We start from the raw sequence: 12,690 nt of genomic DNA, 5'->3' as shown, positions 1-12,690 counted from the left end.
CGCTGCTTATGGGCATTGAGTATTGCTTACCAGAGGTGCACCAGTTCGATTACCCGCTCTAACATGAAAAAAGTAAATTGATAAAAGTTCTTTCTTCTATAAATTGCTAAAATAAAAACGTAACTTTTAAGGGTGGCTAAATTCGTGACGAAGTATATGCGACTCAAGAGACTCCTTTATTTAAATTAATTCAATGGCTCAGTACGTTCGTACTAATTCTAAAAGTTTATTTTTAGGGAATTCATTTAAATAGCTAAATATTATGTTGAGCGACGTGCGCCGTTAGTGCTTTTAATGGATCTTATAATAGTTCCATTTTACTGTAAGTATAGGAAATACAAAAGTTTATCGACTTTCAAAGTGCCAACAATTGCACCATTGTTTTATTCAAACAGGTATAACTCTGGAACTCGTAAGTATTTCTAGGGGTATTGTTTCCTATTTAATGTGTTTGTTTCGATATTTCTATCAAATAAGTAGAGTAAAACAAGTTTGTTTTAAACGCATTTGAATTTAAAAATAAAGAAAAATGTTTTATTTGGGTTACCCATTACAGAAACCCGCGTCTTCGAAGCTTGGTAATACTGAAAAGTTCCATAAATAAGTACATAAATGACAGGTTGTCAAACGTTCCTGCTCTTAGGTCATTCTTTATTTTGTTATGTTGATAATCAGTTCGTTCATCGCTAATTTGAAATATTTAGCGTGATCGATACAAAACATTCCGCGTGATCAACCCTACAGCAAATTGGATGTAAAACGTGTTAACAACAACCCATAATGCGAACTAAAAATCCTAGGTGTAGATAAAACAAACAGAACATTTCTGTTTTCGTGTCAATGAGGCATTAGGGTTTAGTACGCTGAACATTAAATAAGTAGGAATGTTTTAAAGGCGTAGGTAGGTGTACCGAATTTTTTTTGTGAGTAGGTAGGTACATTAACATTAATAACGCGACGTTTGATTTATTGCTTTTTAAATGTATGTTCTTTCGCTTTGTTATTTTGCTTTTGGAATATTTTGAGTCCTTAGCTTTGCTATTTATAAAACGGACGAGTGATGTAGCTTTCATTTTAATTTGATGCTAAATTGCCGAGTATATTAATATGTTTTCTGTCACCGTGTGAAGAGATTTTTGTGATTGCTTGTTTAATTTTAAGGAGAGCATGGTTTTTGGATAATAGACAAGGTCTTGTTGTTAAATTGTAATAATGTATTGATTGTTGGTAATACATTATGTGATTGTATGAGAAATTACAAATTGTTTGTGAAAACATATTAAAATACAGATTTGATAATATGTTTTTATTTTTCTCAGATAAGTACAGGAACATCTGAGAAAAATGTAAGGTACATAGTATTTATGGATTGTAAAGTGGTGGCAACACTTGGAATATTATTAACACATAAGCACTATTTATTTTTTCTCAGGAAACAAATAAAGTTTTAAAGTCATCGTCGACCTCTGGGAGTCGATGCTCTTGGTTTAATATCATATCATACCTTATTTATTTTGTAATGCCAAAACGTCACAAACTATTATTTAAATTTAATTAAAAATTCCGTCTTTTACTGTTTATGTCTTAGTATTATCCGATTTATTTTCTACAAACAACCTAAGACGTCCGAAATTCATAAGTAAAGCAAATACGTTCCGAAGCCATCCTCTCTCTTCTTTCCATTAATGTATTTTAACATTATTATAAAAGTTCATTTAAGATTTAAGCGTCGATTTACCGTTCAAATGAAATTACCTCAACCTCTAATTGTACACGATAATCTAGTAATTTACCGAGAGCCACCCCGAAGATTCGCCAGTAATCTAGTTACGTGAAAATCTGCCCTCCTTTTATTCATAATGAAGTAAAACTGACCTGAAGCATTTTGCTAAATTGCTGTTATTAAGTTTGCTCGAACGGCATTTGATATTTTCATGTCACGTTATTCATAGGAATAAATTGCTATTTTGTAACATGAAGATGACTTTTGTGTTAGCTTGCACTTGTTTGTGAATTGTCTCTGTTTAGAATTGATTGAAATATTAATATTAAATGTAATGTAGTAAGAATACTGTACTTGCTAATTTTTTAAATGCAAAAGTGTATTTATTTGTCTTATGATGTGTCATTTTTTGATATAGCTAGGAAACTAGAGATGGTATACGCTTCTTTTTACCGAGGCGAAACATCGCATTCTACAAAATACTAGCTGTATATTATAATGTTTTTGATGCGTATACGTTACTTGATTATTAGGCTATGTTTATCACATATTTCTATTCCTAGTAGCGGGGGTTAAGCTTGTTTCAGGCAAAACTTCAATGTAAAGTGAATAAACTTATTATTTACATTTAAAACAACTGCAATTAGATAAAAAGAAGCTACTGAGCTTCTCATTTAATGCTTAGTTGTATAATTTTTTCTAAGATTCTAATAACATAGAAGTAATGCAAGTACCGTGTCATTTATTTTTTCTCAGGCTGTAAGACGTAATAATGCGGTCCGTCTTCGTACATTAACAAAACGAGTAATTTGTAGACATAAGTCCTGATCCTAGAACTCATAAAACTGCCCAAATATTTGTTGAGTTTACCGCTGGGAGGGCACATATGTGCGCCATTTCTTATGAGGTGCTAAGCGTTTACAATATACAGTTGTTTCTCTGGAATTATCTTTATAAAGGGATGTTTACTCGGCGTGTTCATTGTAATGAGGCTAGACTTTTTCCGTAGAACTAAGATTGTTTATTTTATTTGAATCTCAATTCAAATTTATGAATGAATCGTATTATTAATATACACTAAAGATTCTAAAAAGGGACCAAAACCCACCTTCCTCTTTTGGGATCGTCGATTAAAATTTTCTCCAATCTTCGTTTAAACTTATAAGTTATATATTACAATTGATAATAATTAAGTAAGTATAATTGTTCTGTAGACAATAAATTAATATTGACTTTCAACCACATTTATACTATAGAGTACAATAAAGTTTTTCATGAAATACAGTAAGATCACGTAAGTTTCGGAGTTCCAACAAACTACACATTCCCTTGAGATAAACCGAATTTCAGTACTATATCAGTCGTAAATTGTAGTATTTACTCCATTAAAAGTTTTTCTTTATTGTTCATCCACATCAAGTCTGATAAACATCAGAAAAACAAAAAAAAAATCAAAGTAAAAGAGCTATTTTGCGCTAATGACTTAATATAGTAGTCATATCCGATATAATTCTACCATTTCGGTTCACTTAACTAAAGAGCTACTATTTCCGATAACATTTCTACAAAGGCCTAGAATTAAACCGTTAAGCTCTGTTAATACGTAGTCAATTATAAATGCGGGGTAGCACGGGGCCATTCTTTTAGTTTCACGTATTTTCATTATATGACTTGTGCGTGAAATTCCATGATATAGAGATGCTGGAAGACTATTGACCATTATATTAAGTAAAAACACTTATAAAGATATATGGAATATGTTATAATAATAAATTCTACACTTATGTTTTGAAATACCAGTTAATAACCTCATATGGTTATTGCATTTTTTTGTCAACTGCAATTTGTTTCTTATATTTAGTGGTTGTTGCAGAGTGACAAGCTTATTTCAATCCCTTCAAAGGTACGAAAAACAATGATTTTTGTGCGTTTATGAAAAAAAGATGAAAAATAGTTAACGGACGTAATTAATGAAAGCTCGCCAAAATAGCCGTGTCGCGCTGTAATTGTGTATCTGATACAAAACTAGTTTGTACCTTCTAGATTTATATATCCTGCATATAAAATTGTTGCTTTATATTGAATACAGGTGGCGTGTAAAACGCTCAAAATGGCCGATCCCGGTTTAATGTACAGCCGACACGACAATACGTTCAGGGCTGACTCACTGAATGTTTGTACAATTACACGGAAAAGTGTAGTTAGAGATTTTTATTTAGATAGCAATATAAATGAATACCTGAAATGTATTTATTGTTACGTGGACGTAAACAAATGGATATAATATTTTAATTTACGTGCGTATCAATTTTTGTTATGTTCAGTGACCTTTTGTAAGGCTCTTGAATACAATACTGAGTATTTGACGGCGTCTAGGCGAAGTATTAAGCTTAAAATATAATCTAATTATTATATGCCAACTTATGTTACCTACATATAAAAAAAAAACAATTGCTGTCTCAAAAATCGTTAGTCTCGCTAAAAATGGAGAATGGCTAGGCTGATTTTAATAATTTTGGTTTGATGCAATCGTGTTTATAAGATACAAACAATCAGGAACTTCAATCAATCAGTGTCAAAAATATTCTTTGGCATTGCAAAGTACAAAATAATTCACTACTGCCATATAAAATTGTTGAATTAAAGAAAACAATAAAGCACTTAATAAGGGAGTCAAGACTGATGTTGCCACTTAGCCTTAAACTCCCGTTAAACGTTCAAAGTTGCTCTCGTAAAAATCAACTAACCGTAAAAGAAATTATAAGGGTACTAAAAGGCAAAAAATATTTATGACGTCATCATGCCTTACCTTCTGGACAAAGAGGTTCCATATATTAGCGTCTGACCTTCCTATTACTCTACGGTATTCTCAACCGTGACCTATAAAAAGTCTATTACATTTTTCTTAAAGAGATAAATTGAACAGTGGACATGTCAATTGCGTACGTGAAACTTTTAGCGCCTGATAAATGTGTGTTAGCAAATACGTTTATATGCTATTTGCAAAGATAATTTTTCCATATTGGTTGGAATAATATGAAATAATGGATATTTATTACGGCTCTGTTTTAATAGATTTATCGAATATCAATCACATAATTATAGTCGAATAAAGAATCAAAGTTGCAAAAAATTAAAAACGATAAGATCTTAATAAATCTTTTTGTTATTAAGATAATGTTAATAATGAAAAAAAAAGCGAAGCTTCCTTTGACTTATGGACACATAAACGTAATGTTAAATAACGTATAATTTATTATTACGGTCTCCATAATAAGACATTTGTACCTATCACATAACTAATTTGTCTTTCTGATGTTCGTTGAAAAAGCAAGCGTATAACAGAAGATAATATAACCTTCGAACCTATCTTTGAGCGCGTCTAACAATTCCTCACTAACAATAATGAAAGCGGTCAAACACTGACAAATACGTGCAGTCGCACGTAAAAAAGTACGTATAGTGACCCTAACAAATGAAACGAATAAATCAAAAAACCGTGCCAGCCCTCATGTTTATGTTTCACGCAATACGTGGCTACTTCCATATTTTTATCGCGTAATATTATAATAGCGCCATTTTTCATTTATAATTTACTTCCTTACAACTTTTATAATAGGTTATTTAAAAATTTTAATTGCGCGTACTTAATAGCTGTGATTAAGTTTTTTGTTTAAATTGAAATTGCTGAATTTTAATGTCTAAAACACTAGATTATTGTTATTTATAAAGTGTATTGTTGTTAGTTAATGGAAATACGCGGTAGCAATATTTAAAATGAACACTTTTATGCACTTTTACAATTTATGGGAGTTCATTTAACACTTGTAAAATATTTATGACTGGTGTGAATTAAACATTATCACGTACGTCGTATGCATTTGTAAATTGTTAAAGGGAGAGTTATCATGCCAATTTATTTATAACAAGATAACTATGTTTATTTACGTTAAAGGTTTTTTTCACAAGATATATAACTTATCAAGAACAGAACTGTTATACTGTATATATATTCTGAAATAAAATACATTTATTATAGTTAACAATTAAAGTTACATAACAGGTAAAAGTGACCAAATTAAATCGCAGGTAATCAAATATAACGCGCAGCTGCGTTTGGCATTTCCACTCATGTAAAAACCTAATAACATACAGAAAAATTTATGCTATTTCATTTATTTATAAATCGTGTGTGGTTGGTAAATGTATAAATCAATAGTAAATAATCTAATCTAGATTTACGATAGTGCAAAAGTTATTAATAAATTAAAACACGGTATGGTTCAGCATCGGATTTTTTATGTCATAGCGGGCAATTGAGCTGGTGATTCACCTAATGGTAAGCGATCACAACCGCCCATGAACATTCGCAGAGCTAGTGCCTCTGCGAATGCACTGCCCGCTTTAAAGGGTAAGGTATGAGGAAAGGATTGACGACTAAGTATAAAGACTGAGTTAGCAGACTTTATTTTCTATAACTTCAGTCGGCATATTTACATAAACAAAGCGCTACTTTAGAATATAATACATCTGTATAATAAGTGTGATGAGTATAACAACAATATATAGACACTAAACTAAAAAACGCCATTAATTTTATTTTCACTTTTATAGAATTCAAATGCTTTATAAATGAGATTTTATTTCCTATTCTTTTAAAATATCTCAACGCTATTAATCCTAAGTTAAAATGTAATAAATATCAACAAAAATTACTACAATGTTAATGAAAACCACACACGTGTTGAGATATCAAACTGAGATAAATACGCTCAACAAAATAGTACGCGTATGCATGTTTAATACCCGAGGGTTTATATCGACTCGGCGTGGCGAATAATGAATCTATAATTTAGTCATTTTTATCTCCTTAACAAGACACAGGATTGACAGCTAGACCGGTACCTTCATCATATATTATTTTGTCAAATGTCGGCTGACTGTGTGACGAAGATATTTAACCTATAACTAGTTAAAGTTCCTTTTTCATAACTTACAGTATCTATGTCTACCTATGTGTTTGATTAGTTTCAAACGTGTTTGTGTTGATATTTGATGGAACCGTTGTCTATTTTATTGGTATTTTTGTATGTTTGTAACGTTTTGATCCATAATCACTGGACTGATTTTAAAAATTTTACCTTTAGAAAATTTTGTGTGAATGCAACTTTGCTGAGTGGTATAGGCTATGTACCACGTGCAAATGAGATGCATACAGCTACTCTGTACTAATGTGATCTTCAGTGGTCACATTTATGACATTTTGATAGACTTACCACAAACAATTAATAGAGAGCAGGTTTAAAAAAAATGAAAATAATGGATTAAGAAGCGATATTCAATCCTGACCAATACAATCCTCATGATTTTATCTCGGCAATCGAATTTCTTATGTGCATATAGGGACGTCCTATGCCATCTATAAAGCATAAGATAAATGTTAAAACCATCTTAAGTTATAAAACTTTCAATGATCACAATATTGTCTCCATGGAACGCAACCTTTTCGTATTTTATTGCATTATCATAATGCACAATAAAAACCATTGAAAATGTTAAAGAATAAAAAAATACCGATCATAAGACGGGATTAGAAATGATTGACGAAAAGTTGTATTCTGAAATGGATTTTTCAATATAGATCGACCGATATGTCGAAGAAGGAGTCAATTAAGAACTGCCGGCCATGTTGTGAGGCCTTCATCTATTGAAGTTATTTTCTGGAAGCAATTTCCAATCGTCTTTGAAGGATCGTTTCTTAGTAACCATAAGAACTCGTACATAAATGTATTTGGATATGAAACATATAAAAGTGTTGATGTCTTGAAATGCCAATTATTGTATGGCTTTATTATGATATATTAGTTTCTAAGATAACGCGCAAAACGGGATATAATCTGTGTAAAGATTAAAACATTTATAAAAATCTATACTTACACTAGCTGACCCGGCAAACGCTGTTCTGCCTTACTCTTATCCTTTAGAGGTATGAAAAATAGATGTTGGCCGATTCTCACAGATACCCAATATGCACACAAAATTTCATAAGAATCGGTCCAGCCGTTTCGGAGGAGTTTGGCAACGAAAACTGTGACACGAGAATTTTATATATATACTTACATTATAAAGAGGAAAGATTTGTATGTAAGTATTTGTAACGTTTTTATACAAAAACTACTGCACCGTTTTCAAAAATTCTTTCACCATTAGAAAGCTGCAACTTCAACGAGTGACATAGGCTATACATAGACCACGTGTGAAGCCGGGGCGAGTGGCTAGTATAACACACACGATTGGTCAAGTAATTGCTTACCCATACTTTGAATTTAAAGGAACAAATTACTTCTCGATAACTCGATATCAAAACACCCGCAAAATATAAATATCAAATAGGCTAGAGGTCCGGTTTCGCTCGTGGTACATATATTGCACTCACGTGAAATTCATTTTGGAAATCGATTCCGTAGTTCCTTAGATTAGTACGTTCCAACAAACAAACTAATAGAATAGATATAGATTATATAAACGGGCAAAACAAAAATCCTTCTCACTGAAGAAAAAGTATAATTGGCCCCATATCATCCCACTGAACCCTTCCCATAAATAAAAAGAATAGCGATGACTCCTATCAAGTGCACCTGTCGATACGCTCGTTATTATGGAGGCGTATATTTTTTATTTTGAATTCATTTCTTTGTTGGCTCGTTTACGTCTGCCGTCTTTTACAGTTTGACACAACAAAGCCATCAGTGTACAGCGTACAGCCCTCATTGCCTTAAAATAAGATTTTCGAGAACAATGCTCCACTAGTTTTCTATTGGAGGAGATAAGATCTGTTTTTATTTAGCAGCCTTTGTGAGGCGCGAGGGTGTCGAAGTTATTTATTTAATGGAGAATATATTTTGTATGAAAGGTTAGAATTTTATAGAGCCCCGTTCCTCGTTTTTGATATAATGGTTGAAATATCATTATTATAATATTAAATGGATGATATACATACAATTTCATTTACATAAATATATATAAGATAATATACCAGTCGCATTTTCTTATTAGCTAATAAATATTTAGATATACTGTACTGTAGTTTTAAATGAGTCCATTTCCACAGAACTCAGCCGAAAGAGAATGATATAACGTGACGATATCGAAGTGTCAAATCGGATTTCCAGATATTTCGCACCCAATCTACGGAACCCTCGAATCTGGCTCGCCAATAATTTTTGACCCTTAAACGATTTTAGGCTGTATGTAAATTGTGTTAAAATGTCTTTTTACCTGACAGCGCCAGTCATACTTATTTGTGACAGGGACATTTCATTGTTTTAAAGATTTATTACATAAAAACATATGCAAACCTTATTACATAAAAAAGTCAAATTGAGCTCAAATTTTGCTGTTGAAATTCTGTTTTGTACAAAATTTCTGTTCTTGCTGTTCTAATTATTTTATAAATACGATATATGCTTACGATCCCAATAACAAAATAAATCCAAAACTGTAAGTTTTTTAAGTCATGGCCCAATTCGCATCCCACATTAAAAAGCAGTGGAGTATTTCTATTTATTTATGTAATTTAAGGCACCTTAAAATTGTAAATATCCTAGATTGTTTCCAGGTAGTATAAACTAATATCTTGGTAAACATCCTACTTCCCATCCTATCTTACTAATATTATAAAGGTGAAAGTTTACAAGGAAGTGTGTACGTTTGTTACTCTTTCACGCAAAAACTACTGAACCGATTGCAATGAAATTTGGTACGTAAATAGCTGGACAACTGGAATAACCATAGCCAACTTTTTATCCTGCTATTCTTACGGGATACGGACTTACGCGGGTGAAACCGCGGGGCGCAGGTAGCGTAATATAAATGAGAAAACCTGAAAAGAAATCTTCTCAAGCACATTTTATTTAGTTATATAGGTTTATTCTGGTTTAATTATTATTGATTTTGTGTTCAACATAAGTGTTTATGCCAGAGTATGCTTAAGCTTGATAGGGATCCTGAATATTCCGATGGAATTATTCAAATGGGAATTTCAGTCAGTCAAAACGAACACTGAATGTCAGAGTTGGGGGTACATCAAGCGAAGTTTACTGTGGACTACAGATTTACGTTACAGATAACATAATACTATACTAGTAACTCTTGTGTAATTTCAGTTGTTTGTATATTTCGTAGCTGATTGTGTTAGACTTAAACTCAAACTCAAACATTTATTCATTCAATTACACTTCTTATAGAAGCACTTTTGAATCGTCATATTACACATTTACCACCGAGAGGAGCCACTCTGTAGTTGCTCTTTTAAAATAATATAAATTTTACATTTTAATTCTACACAATATGTAACATGTACATAACAATGATGCCAATGAACTGCCCTGTGGTTCTTAAGCGACAACATTCCATGGATTGTCATCTTCAATATATTTCTTAATGCTATAGTAGGCTCTCTGAACTAATACATTTTTAATAAAGTTTTTGAATTAAGCACTACTTAACGATTTAATACTATGAGGAATTCTATTGTATAAGCGTTTCATTAAATATAATTCTATTGTATAAATTCTATTATATAGCTTGTCCCATAAATGAATTTTTTACTTTACTAAGCCGGAAAACAGGCATTTCAATTTTATTTCTATTCCTCCTCTCATAACTATGTCTATCACCTACTTTTGTATGTCTTTTTTTAATGTCATAGCGGGCAACTGAGCTGGTGGTTCGCCTGATGGTAAGCGATCACCACCGCCCATGAACATTCGCAAAGGTAGGGCCTCTGCAAATGCGCTGCCCGCTTTTTTGGGGTAAAGGAAAAGGAATGGATTAACGACTGGAAAGAAGGAATGGATTGGGACGGGTGAGGAAAAGGAAACGGGCCTCCGGCTCCCCCACTCACTGTACGAAACACAGTGGCAATGCCACTATTTCACGCCGGTTTTCTGTGGGGGTGTGGTACTTCCCCGGTGCGAGCTGGCCCAATTCGTGCTGAAGCGTGCTCGACTCCCACAATAAAAGTATGTAAGTCGATGTTACTGTGTATGTGTAAAATGTTATTAAATACATACTGTGACGGCACAGTAAGTATAGTATACTGGTACTCTTAAAGAGATCTCTCAATGAGTCCCTAAGACTTAATTACTATCATGGCTTAAAGATTACGTGATCATTTTTCGCAATGTAAATTGGAAAATATGGAGGAATAGAAGAAATGTTAATCTGGTGATAACGACACACACATACATGCTTATTCATCCCTCACAAGGCACATGCACACACAGACAACAGATTTCAAATATGCAACTGTAAAAGTTGTAAATTTTGAACATAGCTTTTATACATAGCTTTTTTTATATCTTTTATTTTAATATTTTAAAAATTTAAGTCTCAATTTAAAAAAATAAAATGCCACAAACTACTTCTGGATTACTAAACTAGTTATAGTGTTCGCCAAAAACTGTATAGACGATAGCTCTTAAAAACGTCTCGTAGAGCACGTATGGCCAATATTCGGTAATACCCTGACAAAATATATTTATTGGCACGTTGACTCATATAATTGGTGTGTTTGGAAAGGTAACGTTTCCCATTTTATAAGCTGCAATAAATTTAAATGTTGACTTTTATCTGTTGCTAGCGGTCTGCCCTGGCTTTAACCGTGTAACGTTTTTTTATCTTCATGAGTAGCTAACCTGTGACTTAACAAAGACCTTGTTGTCTTCATTCTACAAAAAAGGTCTATTGAGACGTGAAAAAAGACAAACAAACACACATTAAGTAAGTCATTTCTCAAAGGGGCCTATTGTTTATAAAAAAATATAGAAGCTATTACAGTAATGTATTACATTAATGTTAGTACACGATATAAATTATAATCAAGTTATAGAAATTAGAATTTTCCTTGGGCTAATTCTGCACCGCTGTTCGCAAACCGTAAAACGCTTGAAACGATGGGTTAATTAATATCATTATTGAAAGCTTATAAAACTTGTATGTGGTGGTCGAGCATGCTTCGGCACGAATTGGGCCAGCTCACACCGGGGAAGTACCACAACCCCACAGAAGACCGGCGTGGAATAGTATACTGCTGTGTTTCGTTCGGTGAGTAGGGGAGGCAGAGGCCCATATTCTTTTCCTTACCCTTTCCATTTCTTATCTTTATTCCTCTCGACAATCATTTCTTAATCCCTTCCCAATTTAAAGTCGGAAGTCCATTTGTAGCGGCGTAAGGTCTGCAATGGACCTTATGCCTCTCAAAATGTTTATGGGTGGTGGTAGCGCTTACCATCAGGCGCCCCACCAGCTCCATTGCCGATTGTGACATTAAAAAGAAATCAGTAACTCATACGAGCAAACCAATGGAGAGAAAGTAAGGTAATAATAAATACGCTTATTTCAATCATGGCGGTTAATCACAGTAAGCTTTTTTTATAATATTCTGACAAGGCATTCGGAATTTCATATTTTATATTGAGGGCCATTTTCAACTCTTCCCTTTATATACATACAGTATTTGTCATTTTAACTGACAAATAAGATAGATAAATGATATCCATAAGTTGGTAAACTGGCTATAATACTTGTAACTCTTATATTAAAAGTGGATTTCAATTAGGGCCAGCGTTCCGCTCTCAGCTCAATGTAAATAACTCAATTTTTACAGCTTTTATTCGAAGATTTATGTGGGCGTTTATTGACTTTTGTATTACCGATAACTCTGTTATAAAGTGTACTAGTAATATGCCTTTAAATAAATTGTAATATAAAAGAAAATAATATATAAAAGTCGTGTTGGATACTGGGAAGATAAATCAGCCCATTCAATATTTTATTAAATGAAATGAATCAATGAAATAATTTATTTGAAAAACTTTTTTATTACGTTAAAAGAGATTAAATCGTTGATTCAGGGTAAGAAATGCATAAGTAAATAATAATTAATTAAATCTGTCAAGTGCAAG

This window comes from Zerene cesonia, chromosome 16 (genome assembly GCF_012273895.1).
Source record: "Zerene cesonia ecotype Mississippi chromosome 16, Zerene_cesonia_1.1, whole genome shotgun sequence".
In the NCBI taxonomy this organism is placed as follows: domain Eukaryota; kingdom Metazoa; phylum Arthropoda; class Insecta; order Lepidoptera; family Pieridae; genus Zerene; species Zerene cesonia.
This window is presented reverse-complemented; position numbering follows the sequence as displayed.